The sequence below is a fragment of the Oncorhynchus mykiss genome, chromosome 13, assembly GCF_057628025.1.
Source record: "Oncorhynchus mykiss isolate SJ-2025 chromosome 13, ASM5762802v1, whole genome shotgun sequence".
NCBI classification, from domain to species: Eukaryota; Metazoa; Chordata; class Actinopteri; order Salmoniformes; family Salmonidae; genus Oncorhynchus; species Oncorhynchus mykiss.
Genome location: NC_143034.1, coordinates 51,931,670 through 51,940,246, shown reverse-complemented (window position 1 = coordinate 51,940,246; position 8,577 = coordinate 51,931,670).

Here is an 8,577-nt window from a genome sequence, read left to right as displayed (position 1 = left end):
TCTATTTCTCTTATCTAGTCCTGTGTTTACGCCTACTGTTCTGGAATGTGATTCATTACACTTTGTGACACGAAAAGGGAAGAGAAATTGCCCTATTAACTAACCCTACTCCCATTAACTTCACCACTATTCCACTACTTGGCCCTATCTGATCCTACACTAGGCCGGCAGCATGTGTGGACGGGACACTTCTGCAGTAAAATCTCGTACACTGAAGTACTTCTCTGCAGCTGCCACCACAACATCTATTTTCTGTGATTAACGCTAAGAAACCAACCGTACTGAAGCACGGTATTCCTATCACTTTGTATAGGCCTCGGCCTACTCGCAGGGACTCTCTTAGGATCACTCGCCCCGATCCCTTTCTCTCCCCGGACACTTCTGATCTCCAGCACCATGTGTACCCTTACAGGTAACACACAGCTTTTTCCACCAATACGACACATTCCTTTGTTTCATGCCCTCCTGCACACTTTTCACATCTAGGAATCTCCATCCTACACACTGCTGCAATATGACCATGAGTTTTGCACCTAAAACACCAAAATGGGTTTGGGAGAAAAGCTCTCACGGGATAACTGACACATCCTAACTTGACTTTGTCAGGTAAAGACACTGCTTTAAAACTCAGCAAGACAGACAATGTCTTCTCTGTTTCACCATGCTCTCCACTGGGGCTGTGTTGGACAAAACGGTGGCCATTACAGACACCAGGAATCTTCCATTTCAGTTGATCCTCCTCAACACTTAACGCCACCCCAGTTATCACTCTTTTCAACAGTGCCCTGCTCCGGAGAGCAAAGCAAGTCGCCGTTCTTATCCCGAGGAGCGGAACGCCCCATCCCTCTGGGCGGAAGACACACAATCATCACGAGTCCACTTCGAGTTACTTTCACTGATTTCAAGTCCCCGACCTCTTCTCCACCCAACTAGACACCACATATGGATCAGCCGGAAGGCAAGGATACATTCACTCAAGATCTCACTTCCACTAGGCCAGAATACCCTTTACCATCATCGGACAAGGCTAGAACTTGCCGGTCTTCACTGCACCCGCCACCGCAGGTAATTCATCCTCATTCTAGTCAGGTTCAATGTCTTAGCTACCGGAGTGTTTTTAGTTTTTATACTTGACGCCAATCTTCCTCACCACACCGCTTCCCTCAGCTCTTTTTCGTCTTCCTCACTGTCCACTTCCACATCTCCACACTCTTTCCTCTCCTTCATCTGCTGTAGTAGCAAACTGTTCAAATTATTCTTGTATCTTAAACTCCATCCTGGGGTTTTTCTGAAGAGGACTATAGACTACAACATTTTGGGGTTTCATACTGGGGGGTTTTCAACAACCTTCCTTGCTGGTGATCATACTAGACCAGCTCCATCTCTGCTTGATCTGCTGGGCACCTCCTTGGCCAGGGAGATGACCAAGAACCCAATGACCATTCTGACATAGGAGAACCTGTCAGAAGGACAACTGTCTCTACAGCACTTCACCAATCTGGACTTTATGGGAGAGTGGCCAGATGGAAGCCACTCCTGAGAAAAAGGCAAATGACAGCACACCTGGAGTTTGCAAAAAGGTACGTGAAAGACTGACAGCATAAGGAAAAAGATTCTGTGGTCTGATGAGACAAAACATTTACTTTTTGGTCTGAATGCAAAGCGGGGAGCCCAGCCAACAAAGAATTGCAGTAGTCTAGATGGGAGATTACATGATTCCTGGATTAGGACCTGCGCCGCTTCCTGTCTGAGGATAGGTCGTAGTCTACGGATGTGGTAGAGCATGAACCTGCAGGAGCGAGTCAATGTTTGCAGAGAATGACAGGGTGTTGTCCAGGGTCACGCCAATGTTCTTTGCACTCTGGGAGAGGGACATCGGGGAGTTGTCAACGTGATGGAGAGGTCTTGGAGTGGGCAGGCCTTCCCTGGGAGAAAGAGAAGCTCAGTTTTGTCGAGGTTGAAATCAACTGTAAAGTGAATTTACTTATTTTAAAAGATTAGCTTGCATGTTCTTGTTTGCTTGTACAAAGAGTCAAATACAGTGTTACAAGATGGTCTATTCTCAACCACAAGGGCATTGGACTGTACAAAATGCAATAGCCCTCTGCTATCTCTGCCATTCCTCATGCCCTGCCTTATTCCCCTCTTCATAATTTTCCCTTTAACCCTCATGACTCCAATCACAGCAGATTTTGCAAAATATGTACACTCTTTTGCATCTCTACCCAACTCAACTGCTGTCTTTCCCATTAGTTTTCCTTCATCATATCCCTCCTGTTCCCCTTCCCATAGCCTACCTGATCATCCCTCTTAATAAATCTAGTTTCCCTTCCTCCTCTCCTTTCTGATACTCTTCTTATATCCCTCCATTTTACCCTCCTCTCCCTTCATAAACTCTTCCTTCTCCCCCATCTTAATTCCCTGCCCTGCCTCGTTCCATCCTTTCCTCCATTCTTATACACCTCCCCCATCTCTTCTCTAGCTTTTGCAATCTCTTTTTCCAGTGGAGCACAATTATTTTTTTGCTTTCTTTCTTGCTGCTCTCTCTCTAAAATATTCAGGTCTTTTATCTAATTTTTCATGCATTTATTTTAGAGGCAAAACTTTGCTATTTCTCCTCTCTTTGTTTTCCTCATCAACCATCTGTTCTTTGAGCTCCTCTTCGAACTTTATTTTCTTCTCCTTCTCAGCGTCTCTTAGCTTCAGTATCTCCTGTTCCCTCTTTTTGAATCCAGCTCCCCTTTTCTCTCGCTCTCTCTGATTTCTCTCACTTTACCTGTTTCTGAATGGTTTCTTTCAACTTAGCAATTTCTGCCTCCTTGTTTTTGTCTCAGCTCCTTCTCTCTTTTTATATTTTCCTTCCTCTCCTTCAGTATTCTCGCTTGCTCCCTTAGGGCTGCCTGTACTTTATGGAACATCTTAATGGAATAGCAACTCCCTCCATTCACTTTCACCATGATGTCTATCTTACCCAGAAGCTCTGTGACCTGGGCGTGGTGTCTATCATTGTTGTTAAGTAAATGGTACACTACATGACCAAAAGTATGTAGACACCTGCTTGTCAAAAATCTCATTCCAAAATCATGGGCATTAATATGGAGTTGGTCCCCCCTTTGCTGCTATACCATCCTCCACTCTTCTGGGAAGGCTGGGCAGGGTAGCCTAGTGGTTAGAGCGTTGGACTAGTAACCGGAAGGTTGCGAGTTCAAACCCCCGAGCTGACAAGGTACAAATCTGTCGTTCTGCCCCTGAACAGGCAGTTAACCCACTGTTCCCAGGCCGTCATTGAAAATAAGAATTTGTTCTTAACTGACTTGCCTGGTTAAATAAAGGTAAAACAAAAAAATAAAAAGGCTTTCCACTAGATGTTGGAACATTGCTGGGCTTCCATTCAGCCACAAGAGCATTAGTGAGGTCGGGCACTGATGTTGGGCGATTAGGCATGGCTCGCAGTCGGCATTCTAATTCATCCCAAAAGTGTTCGATGGAGTTGAGGTGAGGGCTCTGAGCAGGCCAGTCAAGTTCTTCCACACCGAACTCGACAAAGCATTTTTGTATGGATCTTGCTTTGTGCATGGGGGCATTGTCATGCTGAAACAGGAAAGGGCCTTCGGTCAACTGTTGCCACAAAGTTGGAAGCACAGAATTGTCTAGAATGCCATTGTAGGCTGTAGCGTTAAGATTTCCCTTCACTGGAACCAAGGGGCCTAGCCCGAAAATTCAAAACAGCCCCAGACCATTATTCCTCCTCCACCAAATTGTACAGTTGGCACTATGCATTCGGGCAGGTAGCATTCTTCTGGCATCCGCCAAACCCAGATTTGTCTGTCGGACTGCCAGAGGGTGAAGCGTGATTCATCACTCCAGAGAACGCATTTCCACTGCTCCAGAGTCCAATGGCGGTGAACTTTAAACCCCTCCAGCTGACGTTTGGCATTGTGCATGGTGATGTTAGGAAATGTGATAAGATACAATGTTTACTAGACATGCAGTTCATACTAGCTGAAGATTATGAGATCGCTGTGGCAGAAATATTGGTAATGTTATGTCTCTTTATGGAGCAAGTTGTCAACTGAATTATATAATAAGATGAGCCATGCAAGCTTATGACAAGTCTTACAGTCCATTTTAACCACATCATAATGATACAATATGGTCAATGAAACGTTTGCCTCTTATACAGTATATACACAGCAATGTACTTTTTGACAAACTAAGTTGATAATGATGCTGATCAATATTATCAACCAATGTATTGCCATCTATTAATAGCCTTCCTTCATAGACCCCAGATGCGCGCGACTTTTGACTGCAGTAAGAAATCCATCGCTATCTGTGCCCATTCAACATTTAAAAAATGAATTGCTCCTGAACAAAATACATTTCGTAGCAAACGCTAGCCAAAAATACACGTGTTTTTCAAGTATAATGCAGTTGATTTGCGATGAGGACGCACACAATAGATTAAGCAGGACATTCATACGAGCCTTAAAATCCAATTATAATCCAAAAGTAGTGTGAAATGCACTCATAAGCAACATGTAAATAGAGCCGTTTTTTTCTGGCGTTCTATAAGAACTTCCCCTTCTTTTGACACCAACTTGCACGCATCGCCCTCGTGCGGCAATGTTTGCAAACACACAAAGGGGTCTATTGTTTGTGTGATCAAAATGTATCAGTGCTTGAAGCCCCGTACTTTGTGCTTGCCATTCCATATAGACATTTAAAATACTTACGAAAATATATAATAGTTTAAAATGTATGTATTTCTTGACATCTATTTACCTGTTGTTTTGAGCATCTCCTCCAGAGATCTGATGGTCATCCTCACATTCTCCATCTCTGTGTTACAGTAAAGTGATAGATGTTTTGGGATTTTTGGATTGTCTCCTGACTGCTCTCTTCAACATATTTTCTCTTGGCTCTCTGTTTGGTTTTGTGCTTCAACACAACCATAAAGTCATTGACCTTTGAACTCAGTATATTCTAGATAGTCTCTTTCTTTCTTTCGTCTTCATCAGTGAGTTGAGGCACTCCATACAGAGCAGGCAGCTCCACCAGAGTGACTATCTACCTTACCCTGTCTCTTCATACACACTGAGCAGGAGGTTCACTCTGGGCTCGACTTTGTCTGACCCAGTTGGCTGTGTAGAAGTCTTCCAAGCTCCTCTTTTCCCACACAGCACCAAGTTCACTATTGGAGACATTGGGAAGAGAAGATAATCAGATCATATTTCTAATTTACACACTTCATTTGGATTACTTTACATGCTACTGAAACATAACTAAGGGTACCAAATAAATATTGCTCAGACAGTCTTAGAGATTGTAGGCCCTTTTTAATAAATTGTTGGTAACCACTATTGAAGTAAATTTCCAGTGAGCGAATCTGCTGGGTTTGAATGGTAAACTTCTTCAGTTAGTTGCTCTCTAGAATGCAGATCTGGTTATGATAATACCAAAGACTTGTGCTGCAGTAAATGAGGTCATCTACATTGTGTTAAAGGCTTCTGAATGTACTGTATAAATACTTTAAGATGCATCTGTATAGCCTACTTACTGCTTGGAGGATCCAATTCCGTGCTTTTGGATTGCTTGCTTCTTTTCAAAGTTCCCTCTGTTAACAAAAGGCATCAGTTAAATAAGTAATTGTGTTAAAAAAAAGACAATGTGAACAATCAAGACACCATTGCTATCTGTGGAGGACAGCTCATAATAATGGCTAGAATGGAACGAATGGAATGTCATCAAACACATGGAAACCACGTATTTGATACTATTCTGCTCCAGCCATTACCACGAGCCTGTCCTCCCCAATTAAGGTGCCACCAACCTCCTGGGATTGCTATGGCTGACTCGTGCCTGATGTCCACTGCATATGAATGCATAATGTACAACCTCATCTATAAATAGCACTGCTCAGTCCTTTGACCCAAAAGTCAGTAAATATTCCACTAATTATTTTTCCAAGATTTGAATCAACACAGCGGACATGCTTATCTTATATCAGTGGCATTCTTGCCTGTCATTACATTCGTTGTCTTCCCCTTTTGATTCTCGGTAACAACTTTCTTAGTATCATCTTCTCTGCCTGGTGTCATGGTACAGTATCTTATGTGTTTTTGTTTTAGGTAAGATATCCTCATTTGTTGTCAGTCACCATCTTTGCTAAGATCTACGCTCTTTGGTGAGACAGTGCTTCACAAAGTAGGTGGGGCCATAGTATCCTTTTATCTCTCTATTGGTATGTTTTCTAAAATGTCATTTGCTGCTTTTTGGAGACTTACTGACGATGTCCCCTCTTGTGGGGTGTATATGACACTTTTAAAAGGTTTGGTTAGTGTTTTTCCAACAAGTATAGAATAGTCTACACAAACTCATAGCTATGAAGAACAGTTTCATAGCAGCCCTACTCTAGTCCAGGGGGTATGTGGACGAGGTACTACAAGCCAGATCAAAAATATTTTAAAAAATTACAATTTTAAATAAATATTACTAGCAAAAACAGATTAAACGAATTTGGCCAAGGTTCTGTGGTACAAGTTCAGAGGATACAATACAATATTATTCATCTACAATATAGGCTACCCTGAGATGCACAACGTGACCTGTGAGGCTCACCAGGATCCACAGTACTCCATCAATGATAGTGTTCAACTCAATACTTCTTGTATTCCTTAAAAATTTGGTTTTTCATTGTAATTTAATCTTTAAAACTGTTCAAATGTTTCTCTGCCCCATGGGAAAATGTGTAGAGTTGCAGGAAGTTAGTTTTAAACATGCAAAATGTTCTGATTTTGAGGGGGTCCCTGATGAATTTGCTTTCGCAAAGGGGGTCAACAGCTCCAAAAAGTTTGGGAATCCCTGATCTAGTCTACTCAATAGATTTCTTCAGCGTTGAAAACAGAACTGAAGTACAATATCTTAACGACACATTAAAGCATTGGCATGGTTGACTGAATAAGTCCTGTATGAAATACACTCACCATGTAAAGGGCTTCGGGAGGCCATATCTTAATGTCCCCAAACTGCTATTCAACTTCTTTGCTAAAACTGAACTTGAACTTCAGTTCTTATTCCCTCGTTCTCAGTTTTTTTTTTTTGGTACATCAATCCTTAATTTCATGATAGCCAGCTAGAAATGCTAACCGATACACAGACAAGTTTCTTTTCAAATCAAAGTTACCAGGACCATAGGGAGAATATTTATTTCTAGCTTCCTACAGCCTTTTTTTCTGAAAAAGGAAGATATTCATAATTCAAACCACTGTTACTACTACTGTTACTTTTTTACATAATACCATAGGAGATGAGACTTCCCTCATGTGTTAATTTACATTATTTTCTCTGAGGCAACCGCGATGACTGTAGCACTTGCATATAAGGTGCTTTGAGAGGCTGGTTATGGCAAACATCAACTCCATCATTCCAGAAACCCTAGACACACTCAAATTTGCATACTGCCCCAACAGATCCATAAACAACGCAATCTCAACTGCATTCCACACTGCCCTCACCCACCTAGATAAGAGGAATACCTATGTGAGAATGCTGTTCATACAGCTCAGTGTTCAACATCATTGTCCCCTCCAAGCTTAGGACCCCTGGGACTGAACACCTCCCTCTGCAACTGGATCCTGGACTTCTTGAAGGGCCGACCGAAGATAGTGAGGGTAGGCAACACAACCTACACCACGCTGAACCTCAACATGGGGGACCCACGTGTGTGTGCTTAGTCCCCTTCTGTACTCGCTGTTCACCCAAAACTGTGGGCCACGCACGACTCCAACACCATCAAGTATGCTGACGACACAACGGTGGTAGGCCTGATCACTGGCGATGAGACAGCCTACAGAGACGAGGTCAGTGACCTGGCAGTGTGGTGCCAGGACAACAACCTCTACATCAGTAAGACCGGGGGGGGGCACACGCAGGTCAATGGCTTTTAAGTTCTTCGGGATTCAAATCGCTAAGGACTTAAAATGGTCCACACACACGCACACAGACGTGAAGAAGGATCGACAGCTTCCCCCTTAGGAGGTTAAAAAAGTTTAGCATGGGCCCTCAAATCCTCAAAACGTTCTACAGCTGCTCCATTGAGAGCATCTTGACTGGCTGCATCACTGCTTGGTATGGCAAGCAGTGAACAGCTTCTATCCCCCAAGCCATAAGACTGCTAAATACCTAACAAAATGGCTGGTCAGACACAGATCTGAATTGACCATTGTATTTATTAAACATTTTGCACTGTCTCTATGCACACTCACGCGCTAACACACAGAACATGCACACACTTTTATACAATCTTAATTTACACTGCTGCTACTCTGTTTATCATACATACTGATTGATGCCTAGTCACGGTACCCCTGTGCATACAATATCTACCTCTATCACTACAGTATCCCTGTATATTGTAAATATGGTATTGGCACTGACCCTGTATATAGTTTCTTACTTTATCGTGTTCTTATTTCTATTTCTCGTGTTTTTGTTCTACCCTGTTATTTTTAGTACTACATGGATACTGATTACCGCATTGTTGGGTTTAGAGCTGGCAAGAAAGGCATTTCACTG